Source organism: Ambystoma mexicanum, chromosome 1q, assembly GCF_040938575.1.
Source record: "Ambystoma mexicanum isolate Mex_15411 chromosome 1q, UKY_AmexF1_1, whole genome shotgun sequence".
Lineage (NCBI taxonomy): Eukaryota > Metazoa > Chordata > Amphibia > Caudata > Ambystomatidae > Ambystoma > Ambystoma mexicanum.
In genome coordinates, this window is record NC_090922.1 from 679,486,147 (window position 1) to 679,505,220 (window position 19,074).

A 19,074-nucleotide genomic window follows, 5' to 3' on the forward strand; every position below is an offset into this window, starting at 1 on the left:
CATTAAGGAATCAGCCTGGGTCGGACCACCAGCTCACACCCCACAAACTAGTGACAGGGAGGCGAATGAGAACGTCTTTGTCTCCTCCATCGATGAGCAGAAGTGATGCCCAGAAGACTGCAGAAATGTTAGGAAATGAGTTATGTGTGTACTTGACATGTATGACCGCTAGTATCTCTGTCATTTCAGATCCACTCAAGCACTAAGGGGGTGGGTCTCAGAACACAATGCAGACCATTCAGCAACCAGAATTTCTTAAGTATTACCTGCACCTAGACTTTTTGATGGGGACACAATATTGATTCAGAATTTCACCAGAAGGTGGCATGAGCCGCGATTTGTTGGACCTTACATTGTGGAGACAGTTACTCCCTCAGCAATAAATGTTCAAGGAAGATGAGCTTGGATTCATCTGAATGACCTTATACTCCACACTGGTGAGACCGTCGTACCCCTAACGATCGATTCAGAAGTAAGACAAGAATGTGCAGACCCGATCAATGACGAGGAAGAAGGATGCTAAGGTTGCTGAATAAATAGATGCAAGTGTGCATTTGGACTGTCGCTCGCCCCAGACACTCTTTATTATAGTGAGTACAAATTCAGTTCTTGAGCCTCAGGAATCTTTGGAAAATGAACTTTAGAAAAATGTTGACATGTTGTCCATATGTTTGAGCCTCAACATCTGTTAAGAAATTGTAAGAGTGAACAATACGCTGATTCTTTTCGTACAACCAAATTGTTTGGTTGAGTCGATGGTTCCGACAAACGACGATGCCCATAAACGCCTACACGCTGTTTTCATATTCATTCTTCAAGCTTATCCTGTTCTTGTTTGGTGTAGTGTTGACATACTTACTTTTCTGCATGATCCTAAAAATGGACCTTCGATCAGGAGGCTGCTTATGTTGATAGTTGAACAGATCCTACAGTTACCTGATTTTCCAGAGTTTCCTGATTAAAAAGGTTTTTTCATTCCTTAAGGCAGTATACAAGCACAATGAGGAATGCTGAAAAGGGTACAGTTTTTGAAAGCGAGCAAGCCCAACAAAGTTAATAGAATCATAAATGGTGGGGGATAATGTATTGGTGCATAATATATGCATGCTCAGCATTTATCCTTGTTTTCCAGGTTCTTTTGATCTATAGTATTTATTTTGTTTTTCCAAGCCAAGTAGAAGTCCTTTTGATTCTTCCCACTCAAGTGACTCACGTAGAATTGTCTATTACTGAAAAGTCAAGACCTTTTGTGATTTTTCTCACTCAAGTAGCTCGTGTAGAGTTGCCTAGTGCTGAGACAAATGTTCCAAGGGTTCCCCCTGAAAAGTGAACTCTTTATGATATGCTTCTTGTTTATTATGCAAGCACTTACTTTGTGAAAGTGAGACACAGGAGAAGCAGAAGGGAAGATAATAATGAATTAAATAATTATTTAGACAGTACAGCACACTTGGGTAATAACATGTGGTATCAGCACATGAAAGAGGTGGGAGAGAGTACGTCCAAAGAGAGTTGCTATTTCTGTGCTCTCATACCTTATGCCATGGGGACCTCAAAGATATTCATAACTATGGAAGTAGCAGTCCAGAAAGCTCATTGCCTGATGCACATTGCACTTTGCCAGACAAGAGGACAGTTCCAGGGCCGAACAGCATCCTTGGTATGGGTGACTAAGAAGACATCTTCAAGAGAAGATAACTAGGTGCAAGATTTAAAGACAAGAGATAATTCAGAGACAAGGAATCGAGTGATACCATTTTAACAGCCTGGAATGATCAGAGCAAGAATCAGAAGAGAAGAAAACTAAATGCTAAATTGTCATGGAAAGAACCACGAAGAAATAGGAAGATGCAAGGAAAGAGGTCAGCTGCAAATCCAGTCAACAGTGCTGACTCCAGAAGGATGGGCTGAAGGCCTGATCATATGTAAAGCATTACCACTAACAGGATATCATGAGGCAGTCATAGATACTGCAGAGAATGAGTGCAAACATCATTGGCCGAAAATTGTGAAGTTGCTGACTTGGTTCGATGATGGAGGAGGACCTTTGCAAATAGTACCTCTAGCTAGTGCATCCCTGTGTTTCAGAAACAAAGGCACAAGAAAAGTTGGAATGAATCAGCAGTGTGGCCGAATTTTCGATGTACCAGGCATGCAGGATGGAACAATAGTGTTAATGGACCACTACTGGGCCTGTGGATCCAGAGCTTATATGAAGTTGCCCAAAGATTGAGGAGGGCTGTGTTCTATAGTACTTTTTCATATTCCAGCTTAGTGATTCCAAAGAGTGATCTGAACATTGAAGAGTTTCCAAAACTAAATGCTCATATGAGGAAAAGGAGATCATTTGGATTTGTCAACCGGATAAAACGGGTAAATTACTTCCCACCTAAATCGAAAGAAGCCTTTGATTCTATTCCTTATGAACACAGATTGTTCAATCAGACTTCAGCAATATTCACAACTATCTTTATGCCAAGAATACAGATGATGGCGAATGCAAAGTGGTTGCAAATCACTCTCTGGGAGCTCCTGCAGACAATCAACACTGCTATAAAGGAATTCAACGCAATCAAAGAAGAATTGAGAGCCATAAGACTGATTACTCTCCAGAATAGGTATGTCGTGGACATGATTACAGCAATGGATGGAGGTGTTTATGCCAAAATTGGGGAATCATGTTGCCCATTCATACCTTCTCAAGATGAGAAAGTGAGCTTGACCGAGGCCATAATGTTGCTGAGACTTGCATGTCAAGATGGACGATGAGGTAGAAGATACTGCAGATGACAGCTGCTTTGCATCAATCTTCCTATGGGTTCCACAATGGATGATGAATATCTTCAAGTTTCTAGGAGCACTATTGGTGATGATCATGATTGGATTCTGTGTGATCTGGATAATAACCACACAATATAAGAAGACAGCAAAGAAAGCAGTAGGAATGAAGATCATGATCGATGTTGGGTCTGGGTTTGGAGCCAAGGAGCTAAGAAAGGAATAAATCAGAAAATATATAGAAGTAAGCATTCAAACACATGACGGAAAAAAGTTACTGTATCTAAGAAACCACAAAAAGTATGTGGGATGATGGATCTATTGTAACCCGAATGGACAATGTAGCCATACGACCTGGAGTGTTGATGGCCATGTAAAATCAGCAGGATCTCTGAAAGAAAGGAGTTGTGAACATATGGACTCCAAAGAAGCACTTTTTCAGAAAAAGGATGTCTATATGTGAATACTGATGGAAGAGTGGTCGATGAATCCACCAGAGGGGCGAGTGTAAAGGAGGAGCAAGGTATACACTTAGAAAGCCCTCTAAAATGTACCCATGGAGAGATGACAATCTCTTAGGGGAGGTCCCTAAAGAAGTGTAAAGATGAATGAAAGAGAAGATGGCTGGCGTCACATGAAGTAAAGATGATGCACCAAGTAGAGATGCCAAGGAAGAGAATGTATAGACCTTATGGAATCTGATGTCAGAGTGAAGAATCAAGTAACCTTCCATGTGCGGAATGAAGATTGCATGTTCAAAGAGCACTGAAGAAAATGCAGGCCATTTTCTAACTGCACAGATGCAAGTAGACTAAATAATCATGAAGGCTGGCTATGTATGGTGAATAGACTGCAGGCAGTGCTGCCATTATATAGAATCTTGATATTCAATGTTGCAACTTTAGTAAACCATGACCCATGAAAGAGAAGGGCCGAAAGTGTGGCGTAGTAGGGAAAACAGCTGAAGATTGAGGACGGATCAAGAAGGCTGTCTGGCCCGGGGTCAAGGGTTGAGGCAGCCAAGAATTGGTTATCTATCTATGAAGATACAAAAGACATGAGAAGCAAGATGAGCCCCTTTTAAGGTGCGAAGGAAAGACACCATGAGTGCCATGTTTTATGAATTTAATACCATAAAATGCAAAAAAAGGAGCTGAAAACACAGTCTCCTGTCACGTGCGGCAGATGAAAATAGAAAATGGGCAAGACGCATCGAGGCTTGAAGATAAGAATGTGCTTGCACTACCTTCTATTCTCAGAAGAAGTGATACTTTGCAAGGCCAATTTCAAAGACAATTCAAATGGCAGAAGGCATGAGTGATGATGGATTATGTGCTAATTGGGGGGAGGCATGTTCAAGTCCACCCACCAGCACCTGGGGTACCAGCTTACGTGCTGCTAGCGAGTTGAATATTCCAGAATGGTACAGCGTGCCAACCGATGATAGAGGGCCATGTTTTGAAGAGCCCTATAGTTTAAGAGCCAATGAGATGTTGTGTATTTTATGATTGTGAAGATGACTTGCACTAGTGGTGGGCATAGTGGTCCACCTGATTTTAGAGATCAAATCACAATCCAATCCCCCACAGAAGGTATATCAAGATGATCACTGTAGACCTATCACAATCCCAAGTAAGTTTTCTTAGTTTGCCATGTAGTATGATGTCAGGTATGATGAGTTTTTACTATAACAGTGTTACAATTGATATTAAAACAGATTACTTTTGCCAAATTCCTGAGTCATCTTATTATTGGTTTAAGAGTTATTCTGCATCCCCATCCATCTAACGATGCGCTACCTCATTTAAAAGTGCCTAACGATTCAATGTTCTACAGCATTAACTTCTTTCTTGTGCTTTTCCAAAATTGCATTTTCATAAACAGTTGCTTCAATAAACATATCACCAGTCTCAGGGCTATCAATTGTAAGAGGGCATGTTTTCAGAGCTAGCCAAGATGTTCAAGCAATTATACCAGAATGTCTGCTGTTGTATAAGACCACCCCATAGCCTCTTCAAAGTGCTACCTTGTTTGGCTTCTTCTTTGTCTACCCCGGCTAACATTAAGAGTGGATTAAACATAGGCGTGATTAGTTTTCTTTCCTAGGTCCATGACAGAAAATTGAATTACTCAAGGTGCCCATTACAGACAGCTGTGTTTTTCATGTTGTGAAAACTGAACTTGATTCATTGGAGTTCTACCTTCATATGACATTAGAACAAGTCACATGTTCTCGCTCATGTGCCCTCATGGACCAAACTGTTCTCTATTACATTGATTACGGGATAACCCCTCTAACTTGGGTTATCTTCTGTACTCCTTTCTCACCTTTACCCCCTCCCTGTTCAACTCTTCAGACAGTGGCACAACGTCCAGTGTTCAGTATGGTTGCATTCTATTCCAAAAAACAACAGGCTGTAAAAAAAAAGATGCTTCAGTAAGTCATTGTGACCCACTAGCACAATGGCAATAATGCAGTGTTATTGGATTGCCCCTTTGTAATCCACCACCCCACTTTCTTTCACTGTTAGCTTGCATCTCTTCAGCTTCCTGGAGCAGTGGCACCCCTTCTCTGCCACACGATGCTGCACTCAGCTTCGTGGGGCACTTTGGGTGATCCACAGTCCACCTTATATATTTCCTCAGCCTCATCTTAACATGGAGAACCCCCTGAAGAGTGACAGAAACATTCTGAAACCAACGCTGCATACCTGCCCTAAATCCAGATGAGGATTGTTGGGTTCAGATGGTAGCAGTTTAATTTTGGCCTGTGGCTGTGTGCATGCATTATGTGAGGTGGGTGTGAGGATTGTGGGAGACACTTGGGTACCATTGATAGAAATAACCAGAGATCTTTGCCCCCGCACTGATCACCTGATGAATACCAAAATACACTGTTGCTCCAACAAACGTTGCATTAAAAGGAAAAAGACCCATCTATCTTCTGAGCACAGCAACTGATCCACTTAGAGTGAGGTATGAGATGGCTCTAAGCCTGCAAACTAAAGAAGGTTCAATTAATGCTTGGTGTTTTCATATCTCAGGCAGCGCTTTCTCTGGACCAAAAGTACATGCCTCCATAAGCTTTAGCTCTCCACTTATGGTAATGAGTGAAGTCTCTAGATTACCCCCTCCATTAATTTGCCAATTCACAGATCCTTATTGCATATGGTGTACAATGTGTCTATTTGTGAGAAGGAGAGTGACAAAGAAAAACAAAGAGCAAGAGAGTGAGAGAGACAGACAGAGAGATAGAAAGAGAGAGAGAGAGATAGAGAGAGAGAGAGAGAGAGAGAGAGAGAGAGAGAGAGAGAGAGAGGGAGTGAAGGGGTTTTGACAGTGGTTAAGTGACACAGTGGAATGGTAGGTAGGTGCAGAGGGCAGTGGTAACAGCAGAGGGGGAAACAAGTTGGTTTGCCCTGTTAGGACTTTTTCAAATCTAGCTCTGACGTCTAAGGCTTTGTTATGATTTTCATGCCTTTTCAGTACCTTTTTATGCCATGTTATAGTTCACTATACGTGGATTTGGGGTTATCTTCGCCCCCTATAGACCTGCCCATTGCGCTTTTTGACAGCTGCCTGCACTAACACACTCAAATTCTATGTTCCAACACACAATACACATAGCATATACACACCCCTCCCAAAAGACATAAAACATAAGCACACTATACCTCTACAACCAATTTACATCCCAGAGTCCTGGCCAATGCTTCCTAGCACCATAGACACCCAAAGCTCTCCTTTGCACTCAAATGCCTCTATGCTCTCAGCACAGAACACCTACGAAAGGATGCACTCATAGAGCTCAGAGTATTTCTGGTTGTTGTACATCAGCGCAACAACAAATCTCTGTTGCCTTTTCACTCTCCCTCAACTAAACTAATACACTACTCGCTCTTTCAGACCCCCACCCGAGCATTTGTGTCCATGCAAATGACAGATGAAAGTGATATAACCTCCAATAACATAACAGCTGGAGAGAAGCTACTGTAAAATGTGGGGACTATCCCTTTTGCTCAGAGTGCAATCGCCCACCTTCTCTATTTCTATTCTCTTTCCCAATGCTCAGTAAGTCTTGTACAAGAGTCTAGGATGGTGCCACTGCTGCAGTATGCACACAAGGCAGAAGCTCTTTGCAAGGATTGGAGAGCTTGGGATCTGAGGGTATTTTGGCCCAGTATACAGCCACAAGTGTTTCTTCTTATGAGGAACCTGAAGAATCTCCATCATTGCCATACTCATCTCTGGAAGCTGATGTTGAAGAGAGGTCAATTAAATTTGCAATAGTTGACTTTGGACTAATCAGACCGTGCCACAATTGCACATTCTTGTGCATTAGCGTGATTCCCAAGGCACACTCCTTCCTTTACATCCCTTGTTGACTGTCGTTTTGCACAGGTAGCACTTCACTGTGCCTTTGTCCTCCTTCACGCTCCTCTCCATGGGCAAGCTAGCATAGCCCCAGACTGATGAAGAGATGGGAACCTTCTGGGGAATAGATGTCCCCTTTTCCACTTGAAACATGACAGAGTCTGTGTCTTACTTTTCTCCACTGGAAGGTCAGGCACAGGTACAAGGAACTTGGTCTCTTCCTCTTTCTGAGTCCTCTGCTGGGGACAGTTTGTCTCCTCCACATGCTGCATTTTCCTCCACTGCTGCATTACCACCTGTACCCTCTCCACATCCATCTCTGAGATGCGCCACATGTCTGCTGTACCCTTTCCTTAAAAAGACGCCACCACCTTCTCCCCAAATGCATTGACCAACAACAACTCTAGATATTCTGCAGCTACCGTGGCCTCCTCTTGCTTTAAGTCAGCTAGTGCAGTGCAATCCCCAGACACCTCACCAATTCCTTCCACCACCTCTGGCAAAAGGACTCCATTCATGGTCCTCACTGAAGACACTGCTACTTCCTCCTGTTTCAGTCGAATTCCCTTCTTAGTCAGCCATTCCTCTTTCACCACCTTCCTACTGCCACTCCATCCCCTGTGATAATCACTCCTTTGACAGTCCTGACTAATTTACTCGTCCACCCCGCACTCTCCAATGATTCTTCCACCTTAGGCAACAGCTGTGTGGCTGTGGGTGTCTGGTACCCATATATCCACATGCAGAGAAGGAATAGCATTTAACCCTAAGACCTGAAAACATCCTTGTCCTCTGAGAAGAGAGCCTCCTCTTCCTCCTAGACTTTCAAATACAAAATCCCATGCCACTTCATGATTTCAATTGCTCTCTAAGGATGGACTACAATAGACAATAAATACACCTCCAAAAATGCATCATCTGAAGAGTGAATCCAGCAATGTCCTAGCTGTTGCCCTCGAGGTACCAGCAGGAGTGCACCAAATAATTCTATACATCTAAAACAGATCTTGGAAAGGTCCAGGTATGAATACTTTGTATGCAGCAGAAAATATTACCAAACAAATGGACCAAGTTGTGTAAGAAAGTGGGTGAGGTGATATGCCTGATTCTGGGTGACCTAAATGTCCAGTTTAAACTTCTTAATATTCTGAATGAAATTTCTGATGAAGAGGATTTAGCATATAATATTCCAGACACGAAGATTCCATACCCCAAGAAAGTACATTGTTCAGTCTTGAAACAAGCCCAGGTATGGCTTAGAGCTGGGATGAGAGTGCTAAATGTCAGTTTTAAAGATGACACTCCCGCAAGGCCCACATATGATATGAAATGATATGGCATTTATAACGCGCCTATACACAAGTGTTTCAAGGTGCGACAAGGCAAGGGAGGGGGAAAGGAGGGAAGACAGAAAACGATCCTACTATGCCAGGTGTCATTCAGATCGCGCAAGTGCATGGGAAGGGGGAATGGGGGAAAGTGCGGGGAGGGGACAGTGCAGTACATGGGAGAATAGAATAAATAACAATAAGTAAAAGTAAGGCCAGCAGGTGGCAAGGGTAAGTGTAGGCATAAGGAGTCAAATGCTGGTAATGGGACTGTAGGGATACAGAAAACAGTCCCCAAGTGCAAGGGTTTCCAGGATGGCAGTGCAGGTGTGTGACTGGCGGGGGAGGGGACCTGGGCCCGAGATCAGAGGGTGGCCAGGTAACCAGTGCAGTTTCAGTTTCAGCCAGGAGGTCAACAAGGGGGAGGAGGAGAAAAAGCAGAAGCAAAGAGAAAGGTTTTGAGGTGCTTCCAGAACCGGAGGTGGTTCTCCTCAAGTTTCAGGGAGGCAGGGAGGCTGTTCCAGAGGGATGCCCCAGCTGAAGACAGAGATCTACCACCAACTTGTTGCTTGGAGAAGCGACTGACCATGAGGGAGTTGGAGGCAGATGAGCGAAGAGCTCGAAAAGGAAGGTATTTAGGAAGAGAAAGTTGAAGGCATTGAGGCCCGACGCCCCAGAAGGCCTTGTGAACAATGCAGATGGTTTTGTACTTAATCCTCGCAGCCACTGGGAGCCAGTGCAGGGATTTCAGTCCTGGAGAGATACGATCCTGGGCTTAAGGCCAAGGACAAGTCTTGCAGTCTTGTTCTGGATGAGTTGCAGAGGGCGGAGAGTAGAAGCAGGCAGATTTAGAAAAAGGCTGTTGCAGTAGTCCAGCCTAGAGAAACCCAGAGCTCTGGAGACAGTGAGCTTCTGGGGGAAGGAGAGGAAAGGAAAAATACCTCTGAGGAGATGCAACTGGTAGTGTGATTTCTTCGAGACATCGGAGATGTGAGGAGAGAAGGAGAGTGAGGAGTCGAAGATGACCCTGAGGTTTTTAGCCTCACATGTGGGAGCAGGAAGAGGGCCAAGAGAGGCCGGTCAGAGAGTGACATGAGAGGAGGGCGTGGGTATGCTGATGAGGAGAATCTCGGTCTTACTGCCATTAAGGCACAGATCATTGGCGCAGCACCACTCCTGGATGGTGAAAGACAATCAGAGATAAGAGGGGGAGAAGAAGTGGCTGAAGGTAGCCTGAAAATTAGCTTAGTGTCATTCGCATAGCACTGGACGTTGGGGCAGAGCGTGGCAATGCAGTGGGCAAGAAGTGTCAGATATTGGTTGAACAGCCAGGGAGAGAGGTTAAACCCCTGGGGAACACCACAGGTAGAGATAGAGACAGAGGAGAGGAAGGACCCAAGTTGAACTTGAGAGGGTCGATCAGAGAGGAAAGAAGTCAGCCATGCTAGGGCCTGACTGGTGATCCCAGGTTATCACGGAGACGGTTGAGCAGGATGTCATGGTTGACTGTGTCAAAGGCAGAAGAGAGATCAAGTAAGATGAGGACACAGGGGGTATTGGAATCAAGGTTGGAGAGCAGATCTTCACAAATGTTCAGGAGAGTAGTTTTCGTGCTTCTGGCAGCTCTGAAGCTAGACAGATGATCATGGAGAAAATCAACAGATTCAGTGTGAAGATTGGGCTGGGAGATGGCCAGCTTTTCTAAAGGTTTGCCCAGGAAAGGAGTGATGGAGATTGGGCGATAGTTAGCCGGGCAGGAAGGGTTGGCAGAGGGTTTCTTAAGAAGGGGGTGCACAAGGGAGTGCTTCAGGGGGAAGGGAAGACTCCAGTGGTGAAGGAGTGGTTGCAGAAGTCGGCCAGAGCAGGGGCCAGGGAATCAATTTGGTCCTTGATGGTTTTGGAGGAACAGGGATGAACCTGTTTTGATGAGACTTTCATAGATCGGACTTATCTAGAAATCTAGAAACCTCATCTGGGGAGAACAGGGGAAAGGTAGAGCAGGAGGGAGGAGTGGTGGCTGAGGAAGGGCCAGAGGAAGAGCAGAGAGTGGAGGGAGTAAGGGGAGAGGAGGAACGAGTTGACAGGATGTCCTGAGTTTTAGAGATGAAATAATAAGCCAGTGCCATGCAGAGGGCCTGGGAGTGGACAGGAGAGGTAGAGACCGTGGCAGGATTGGCCAGTTCCTTGCAGATTTTAAAGAGTTCAGTCAAGTTGTTAGATGCCGCAGAGACACAGGCTTTTATGTGAGTTCACTTTTTGGTGAGGACAGAGAGCCAGTATTGCCTTTGGAGCAGGCGGCAGGCCAGTTTGTCAGAGGATGTACATGAAGCACGCCATTTCTTCTCAGCCACCCTGCACTTGCGTTTAAGGGTGATGAGGTCTGAGTCGTACCAGAAGTTTCACTTGTCTTTGGGCTTCAGGCAGATCCTCATGACGGGGGCAAGAACATCGAGAGTATCAGATAGAGCATAGTGGAGCATGGAGAGGGCTGTGTCAGGGTGTGAGTCAGTCAAAGGGTGAGAAAGTGGTGTTGAAAGCCTCAACTAACACACGCTTCATGGGTCAGATGACAAAGAAGGTGGTTGGCAATGATGGAGTTGGCTTGGCCTGGGGGAAGAGAGGGTGAGCTGGGAGAAGCGGAGAAAGTGATCACTCCAGGATAGAGGAGTGGTGAGAAGGATAGAAAGGGGAAGGGGTGAGGGGATCAGAACATCCAGAGTATGCCCTGCGTCGGGCCAGAGGGGAGAATAGAGAGTGAGAGAGAGTCGCAAAGATCACAAAAGAGTCCAGAGGAAGGACAGGAAGCATCCAGGGGGATTTTGAAGTCTCCAAGAAGGAGGAGTTGAGTGGTCGAGACCAGGAGTGAAGAGGAGAGGTCAGAGGCAGAAATCCACGTGTGGCAGATCAGGGCTACACCCCCTCCAGATCGGTTGGACCAGGGTGCGGAGAGGATCTTGTAGCCGTCAGGGAGGATAGTGTCAAGGCTTGTGACAGAGCTGGTCATGAACCATGTCTCGGTGAGACCGAGGACATCGAGGTCAAGTTCCTCCAGAAGGTGGCAGATGTCGGAGGAGTGTTTGACAGCTGAGTGAGAGTTAAGCGTGGCAATATGGAGAAGGTTTCCGTCCTTAAAAGACTTCCAGGGAGGAGTGCAAATCAGAGGTACGCCCTGCAGAGGTGTAGAACAAGCCCGAGGGTGGGCAGAAAGCGAAGGAGGAGAGGGCAAGGTATCCAAGGAGGAGGCAACAGGGAGAGGCGAGGAAGCCATAGAGGCGGGGAGGGGACAGCAGGAGCAGCAAGGAAATTGATGAGGTGTGGGAAGCATCTATCGAAGAGGAGAAGGTTGGGCTAAGGGCCTTGGACCAAGATGGTACCATTCACATAAATATTAATGATGACCTTACAGCAGTGGAAGGAGGCCATGAGGGCCTCCCACCTGGTGCCACCATTAATGGGAGATGAAGAGAAAGGAGAGAACACAGAGACCATATGTAGGGTCCATAGGTTGGGGAGGGATTGACAAAGAGGATATCAGTAAAAGTTTGCCGGAGGAGACACTGATATAGGTGTCGGCGACAGGGAGGTCTGGGTTGGAGACCAGGATGTCCTTTTTAAACTTCTTCATACCAGATTTAGTGAGGATAGCAGCATAGTCAATAGAGAAGCAGTTAGAGAAGATAGGAGAGACAAAGAGCACCATAGAGTAGGTAAGGAGAGGAGAGAAGAGAAAGGGAGAGTGAAGGGCAGAACACTAGGGAATGTCCGAATAGAGGGGAAAAGGGCCTAGGTTTCACAATGCAATTTTAAATATTTTCACAATGCAATTTTAAAGCCAGAGAAACCCACACCTAAGTTTGAGAGTCTGCTAGGTGGACAGGGGTAAGGGTCTCATGCAGGTTAACCCTGGTGGATGGCTGGCCACTGGCTTCCCCTGCGGACACCTGCAGACACAGCTGGAGCCGCCACAATGGGAGCCGCCTTTTGCCTAGGGTCCCTTAGCCACAACGGTTGCCGGGTGGGGGACTGCCCTGGGAGGGCTAGTTAAGATCGGACAGGGGAACAATCAAGGGGGGTGGTGGGAGGGTCTGGGAGGAGGAAACACGTAAGTCAGGGGTCAGGGAGTTAGAGGGGTGCACATGGTCAGGAAAAAACACCTACAAGTTAAGTAAAAAGGCCCAGAGGGTCTTATACGAGGCTCTGCATACCTGCTCAGCATGGTAGACAGTGCTGGCAGGGAACGAGAAGGGCCGTTAGACCCGCAAGGCAGCAACAATCCAGTGGACCAATCCGGGGGCGGTGGGAGGGATTGGGAGGCGGGAACAAGGAAGTCAGCGGTCAGGGAGGGAGAAGGGTGCACACGGGCCTGGGGTCAGGAAATAATGCCACAAATAGGCCCAGAGGGTCTTACACGAGGCTCAGCTCACCTGCTCAGCATGGACATTGGCTGCCCATTCCAAGGTGAGCATGTTGTGATTGCTTGCCTCGGTTTTCACCACCTGATAATCTTGGATTGCTGCGGTTAGGGCCTGCGAGACAAAGATGTAGTCCAGGGTTGCCGATGACTGGCCTCCTGCCCAGGTCGGAATATGATGGTCTCCGCCCAAAATCCATTCCGTGTTATGCAGCCCTCTCGCTGCCATTAGGTCCATCCAGGCTTGCCCTCTGTGTTCTGCTTGCGTGGTTGGAGCAAAAACTTGTTGGGTAGGGTGGATACAGTTGGCGTTCAAATCTCCGCAAATTATTGCGAAAGGGGTGTTCCATTCCTGCATTATTGCATCTACAGTTTCTGTCATGGTGTGGCAAAAGTCTGCGGATGACGTTCTTTGCGGGTTCCAATACGTGGTTATCACTGCTAAGGGGTGCTTTACATAAAGCTTAGAACGAGGGTGAAGATTTTCCACAGCGTAGTTCCACTCAATAAGGACGGCTACGACCCCATAAGCCCTCTTCGTGGTCTTGATGATTCTCAAGTTGGACCCAGAGCGTACCGCCATGAGGAGGCCGGCTGAGGAACGGCCTAGCAAACCCTTTGTGGCTGGCGAAATCTCAATTTCGAATCCGTCCATGGACGGCTTGTCTTGGAGCCACGTCTCTTGGAGACAGAAAATGTCGAACAAGGCTAAGTCAATGGTGCTGGATTCAGCTAAGTGGGCGTGTCCTCTCGTGTTCCATGAGGCCAGCGTCAAAGTCTTACGGGCACACACTTCTCTGGCTTCGGAAGATGGTTGCTATGTAGGTCGTTTAGAACTCAGCGCTCCTTTGATCCAATTCCATGTAACACCTAAGGGAGATGTTTTTTTGGGAAATTCACAACGATTTTCTGAGTTCCTGCTTGCCGAGCCTTGTGGATGTTTTCTTTGAGTGTCCTTTCTTGTGTACAGAGAATAATCTCTGGTGATTTGTCTTGTTGAATAGGTGCGATGCTTATCCATGCGTCGTTCTGGCGAGCTGTCTCTATTATTTTCGTTTCGGCCTCTCCTATTAGAGAAGTCTGATGTAACTTCTGCGTTGGTTCGAGCATGATGGTCTCTTCGCCGGATTGCCTCAGGTGTTTGTGGACGGTTGATTGTCCGGCGAATTGTTTCCGGAAAGCAAGCTCTTTGCTGGATTTGATTCCTAGGGGTATTGTTCTTATCTGGTAAATCAAAGAAATGTGCTTTCAAAGCTTCTCTCCGTGCAGAGTAGTGGAGGGCTGGGCTTCGTGGTTTACGAGTGGTGGTCAAAGCCTTATCCTTTGTCACATAGTTGCTGTTTCCCGGGGATTTTATTTCTGATAGAAGAAACCCCAGTGATTTTAGTTCATCTCCTGTTTTGCGGGAGAGATCTTGTATTGCGGTGGCATATATATACAGGTATGCCTTGGCCTTCTTGTCGCTATGGTAAGGCTGAATCCATCTAAAGTCCTCGGATTTCAGTTTCTTTAGGCTGTCGAGGATGTGATTTTCAGTACTGTTCTACGATTCAGAATCTTGAAGCTGTCTTTGCGGGAAGCTTGTTCAATTTTAAACAGACGGATCTGGTTTCCCCTATTCACGTCTGTCTCTTGGGATTCTGAGTGGTTGTCAGAATTATGATGACAAGTTGATACGGATCCATTTTGATGAGATCTCCGTGCGGGACTGTCCCTTGGGACCAGCGGCCGAGCCGCGGTGTCCTCCCTGGCTGAGCTTTGGAGGGTTAAGCTCTTCATAGATTGTAGTTTCCGTGGAGGACTGCTTGAAACAGTAGGAGGCTTCAACACTTCCTTCAGTTTATGGTCTTCTGGCAGTTGGACTTCGTCAAGCTGTGCACAGACGTTCGATAAAAGGCTTGAGTCCAGGAAATCCTCTGCTGATTTAGGCGACTGGGTTAGGTCAGTTACGGAGGCTGCCAGGCTGCCCCTTACAGCTGATATGCCCACCTCTGAATGAGACCGCGAGAATATCCTGCTAGGTTCCGAATCCTGATGTAGGGGCTGGACAATCGGCCGTTCCACCTCTTCTTTCCTACTTAGTTTCAGTGTTTTTTTGCACTAAATCGGGAGTTGCAACTGGCTGAGGCCAGGACCCCCTGTCAAAGCCCCACTAGCAGAAGGCCTGTTTGACGGGGTTGTGGCAGAGGACTTGTTGCGGAACAATGGAGCCAGTTCCTCATTGTATGTAAATGGCTGGGTCTTTGTCGATTTATGAACCGCCACTTCTGCCAGACCTCGTTTGGTGCATGTACATGATGATGGATTGGGCATGACTCGCTCCGGAAGGTCCCTTTTTTGGATTGAATGTCGTATTTTAAGTCTATTGCCGAGATGTAACCCTCCAAAAAGGTTAACTTTGATTGGATAATGGCTAGAGATGGCGTATTGTCTTTTGATGTATCGCCCAGGGATTCATAAAGTTTGCAGAAAGGTGCCATTGCTATGGTTATGGCAGACATGATTGTAGTCATGTCTTTCCTTATGGTTGGTGATTCTTTATGCCTCGGTGATTCATTGTCATTTAATCTTCCATTCCTGGCAGGTGTGGACTTTGGATCTATAGAAGTTGCATTGGCAACTGAGTGCCTGTGTCTAAGGCTAAGTTCCTGTGGTGAAGAAACTGCTTTCGGTGTATTCAAATGGGCTGTTGTCCATGGTTGAGCAGACATCTCTCTTTGAGTCGGATAAACTTTAGGCTGAAGCAGCTCCAGGATCTCTGAGACTCCGTTAGGGGGTGGCCCAGCCTCAATAGCAGGGGACTGCAGGGGTTTACATGGCAGGACAGTAAGATTAAGTGACGTTAGCCCTGCTTGAGGAGATATTAAATGAGCGGGGGTAATAGTCGATGGAGTTTGTGATTGCGCTGACGCCGTCCATGGAGACATCATGGGGGTTTGCCGGATATCCAGCGCCTGGCCTGCATCTGGCTCAGTTATCGGTAAATGGGGGACTGACACCCCAGCTGTTTTCCTACATTTACAGGCCGGAGGGGTTTGCTTCATAGCTTCCAGGATCTCAGCGTCCGATGGTTCGAAGTCAGTCACTGCTTTTCTTTTCCCCTGCGTCTTGAAGAAATTCAAAAGGGCATTTGAGAGCATGGGAGTTGAGAGGAGACTTTTCCCCGGAGGTTTTTTTTTGTTACCTGCAGATGGCCCTAATTGTTTCATCTGTTTGCTGTTCTTTCCTTTGAGCTCCATTTGGTTTTGCTGTGTTTTATTGAATGGAAAACTCTTAACAATGGGGCCTTGGCACTGGATGTTTCTCAGGGTCGCCTTTCCTTTTTTTTTATAAAAAGGTCTTTTTATGTTTGGCTGTTGAGACGGCCCAGGACTCGCCAGCGATGTAGAAGACTGATCCGAAACTGAATCAGAGTCTGATTCCGAAATGAGTTCGGGGGGGCCTATAGCCCTTTTCGCGGCAGACCGGGCCGCCATGGTCCGCACCTCATTCATTGATGATGCTCGTCCGGTGGGTATATCCAATATTGAAGAAGATTCTGGTTCCGTGTCAGCCGAAGTCAGTGTTGCTGAAGGCCTACGAGACATTGTGGGAACAGTTTTCCCTGGCTCATTGATTTCTATGGCTAAGTCCACCAGCGGCGAGTGCATCATAGCCATGGTGGTTTGTGAGGGAGGGGACGGCTCCAGGGGCTCGGGCAGATCAAGCAATGCAGCTGTAGGCACCAAGTGCACGCCCGCCTGAGCCAACCTGCCCGCCAGTAACACCCCCCCAGTTCCTCACCCGTGGATCCTCTGACCCTCACAGAGGGAGGGCCGCTCGCCAAGGCGGTATCGGGGTGGGCGGTACTGGCTAGCGGGATCATGTGTGGTTCCACATCGTAGTTGGAGGCGCCGTTAGAAAAGAGTGGATGGTCTTTAAGATCTGTCGCTAGGGTCTGTGGCAAAGGACCATTAAAGACACTATTGGGTGCCGCAGATTTCAATGTCGCCAGTGCCAAACCAGAAAGCGGCACAGCCTTTGGAGCTTTCATTTCATTAGACGCATCTTGCCGCCTAAGAGGACTGGTGGACGTATGGGCCCGGACTTGGCCTGCCGACGACAAGGGCACGGTCGAAGAAGCGACTGGCAAGTCTGTAGTGGAAGTCATTGATGAACTGTTCTGCATTAATAGCAGATTTTTTTTGATGCAACTTCTCAAAAGGCGCTGCTCCGAGTCTTCATCCATAGCCCGGGAAAAGCAGAGGAGATGGGTAAGTACAGGAGGGTGTGGAAACGGGAAGGGAAGGGGGGGGGCAGCGGGAAGGGAAGGGAAGGACAGAGGGAAAGCGAAAACAGGGAATTACTGGCGACGGTAGGGCGGGAAAAGGGGGGACAAGGGGGGAAGGGGAAGGAAAGACCACGGGAGGAGAGGGAAAGAAAAAGCACAAGGGTGAGGAGGATGAGGAGGGTAAGGAGGAGGGGAGGGAAAGAAAAGGTGGGAGACAGAGAGAGATGGGAAAATAAAAACAAAGACACAAACGACAATCTAATGGAGGAGAGGAAAAAGGGAGGAGGAGGGGAGGAGGGGGGAGGGAGGAGGGAAGGAGGATGGAAAAGACCGAGATACAGAGGGAAGGAAATCGAGAGCGCGGGCCGCCTTTCCGCCGCCGCCGGCAAACGTTGGTTTCAAACGCTGGTTGAATCAGCGGAGGAGGTCACAGAACAAACAGACCGTAAATAGGTCACACTGCGAGGCGTCCTTGCACAAACACAAAACGGGGGTAGATAAGAGTGCAGCCTACCTCCCGTTCGGTCAGAGAACCACCTCCACTTCACCGGCCAGAAGCGGACTGGAGCAGACTGGAACTCTGACCGAGCTCCGCGCGCGCTCCGCGCGCAGGGAGAGTTTTTAAAGGTGGTGCAGGATGTTTTTCCTTAAAGGTGCAGGTAACAGCAGCAGTCCGTGGAACAGAACAGGAGAGCAGCAAAGTACGTCCTCACAGGAGCATTCACTGGAGCAGACTGGAACTCTGCCCGAGCTCCGCTTACATTATTATAAAACCAAATGTATGGTCTGCTGTGGGGTTAAAAGGAAGGTTAAGAGCCTCACTTTATGTACTAACGATTTTCCAAAAGTGGCTTTTGACTGAAAAAAGGGGAACTTGCCAGGACCAATGTGTCAAATCAAATTTAATTTTAAACAAAATGCTGGTACAGTATTACAATGTGCTTGTCAAAAGGGGGAGGGTTAGTAAAGCCGGCACTGAATGTTTATAAATGCAAAGCCAGACAAGCATCCATCTACGGTGCACAAATCTGGAGGATTTCTAAAACCAAATCTTTGACGGTGGGAGAAAATACATATTTTAAGCAACTGAAGGGACGTCCCCTTTCTGCATCAAATGTCCCTGTCCATTAAGAGTTAGGATAATCACTGATTGAACCACTTGTACTAAGGCTGGTTACTGGTTTAAATTGAACAACCAAAATGCATTGATAAGTTATAGAGATGCATTGTTTGACCTTCTCTGACAACCAGGAATTGCACAAACTCCCTGGTTGAACCATATCAAAACAAGCTGGTATAAACTGGGGGTAGCTGAATTGTGGAACAATCCTGTGTTTTTTTAATAAATGCTCTAATACATTGAATAAAGAAAAATATATGGCATGCTATAAACCCGACGTTCTTTTGTTTGTGTACTTGCATCATGCTTGAAAACTGCACAGTTGTATTCCTGTGTTTGGTGTAACTTGTTTTTATTTATGTAACCACAGTGATGAATTGTTGATATTGGCGTTATGCTCTTATGATGCTTTTATGACAATTTGAAAAAATAAAACTAAATTAAATGAAACAATAGCAAAAAAGAACTGACAGAAGGGACTGACTAGGGCAAACAAATTGATTCACAAGAAACGCACACAGACTATTGGACATGTTTCTCAGACACACAGAGCAAGGTGAATAAAAACTAGGAAGTATTTTCTGATTTTTACACAAATGGGCATTTATTTTATGTTGAGGCTCTTTTTGGGTCAGCACCAAAGATACGCCAAGTGAGAAGAGGTGGGTAGGTTTTGTTTATTATGACAATTAGGATAGTGTGGTGTAGATAATATAGTATACATCCTTTCATGATTCAGGCAGGAGGAGGAGGAAATAATTCCCTCTCTACCGTCTCAATTTTTTATTCAACC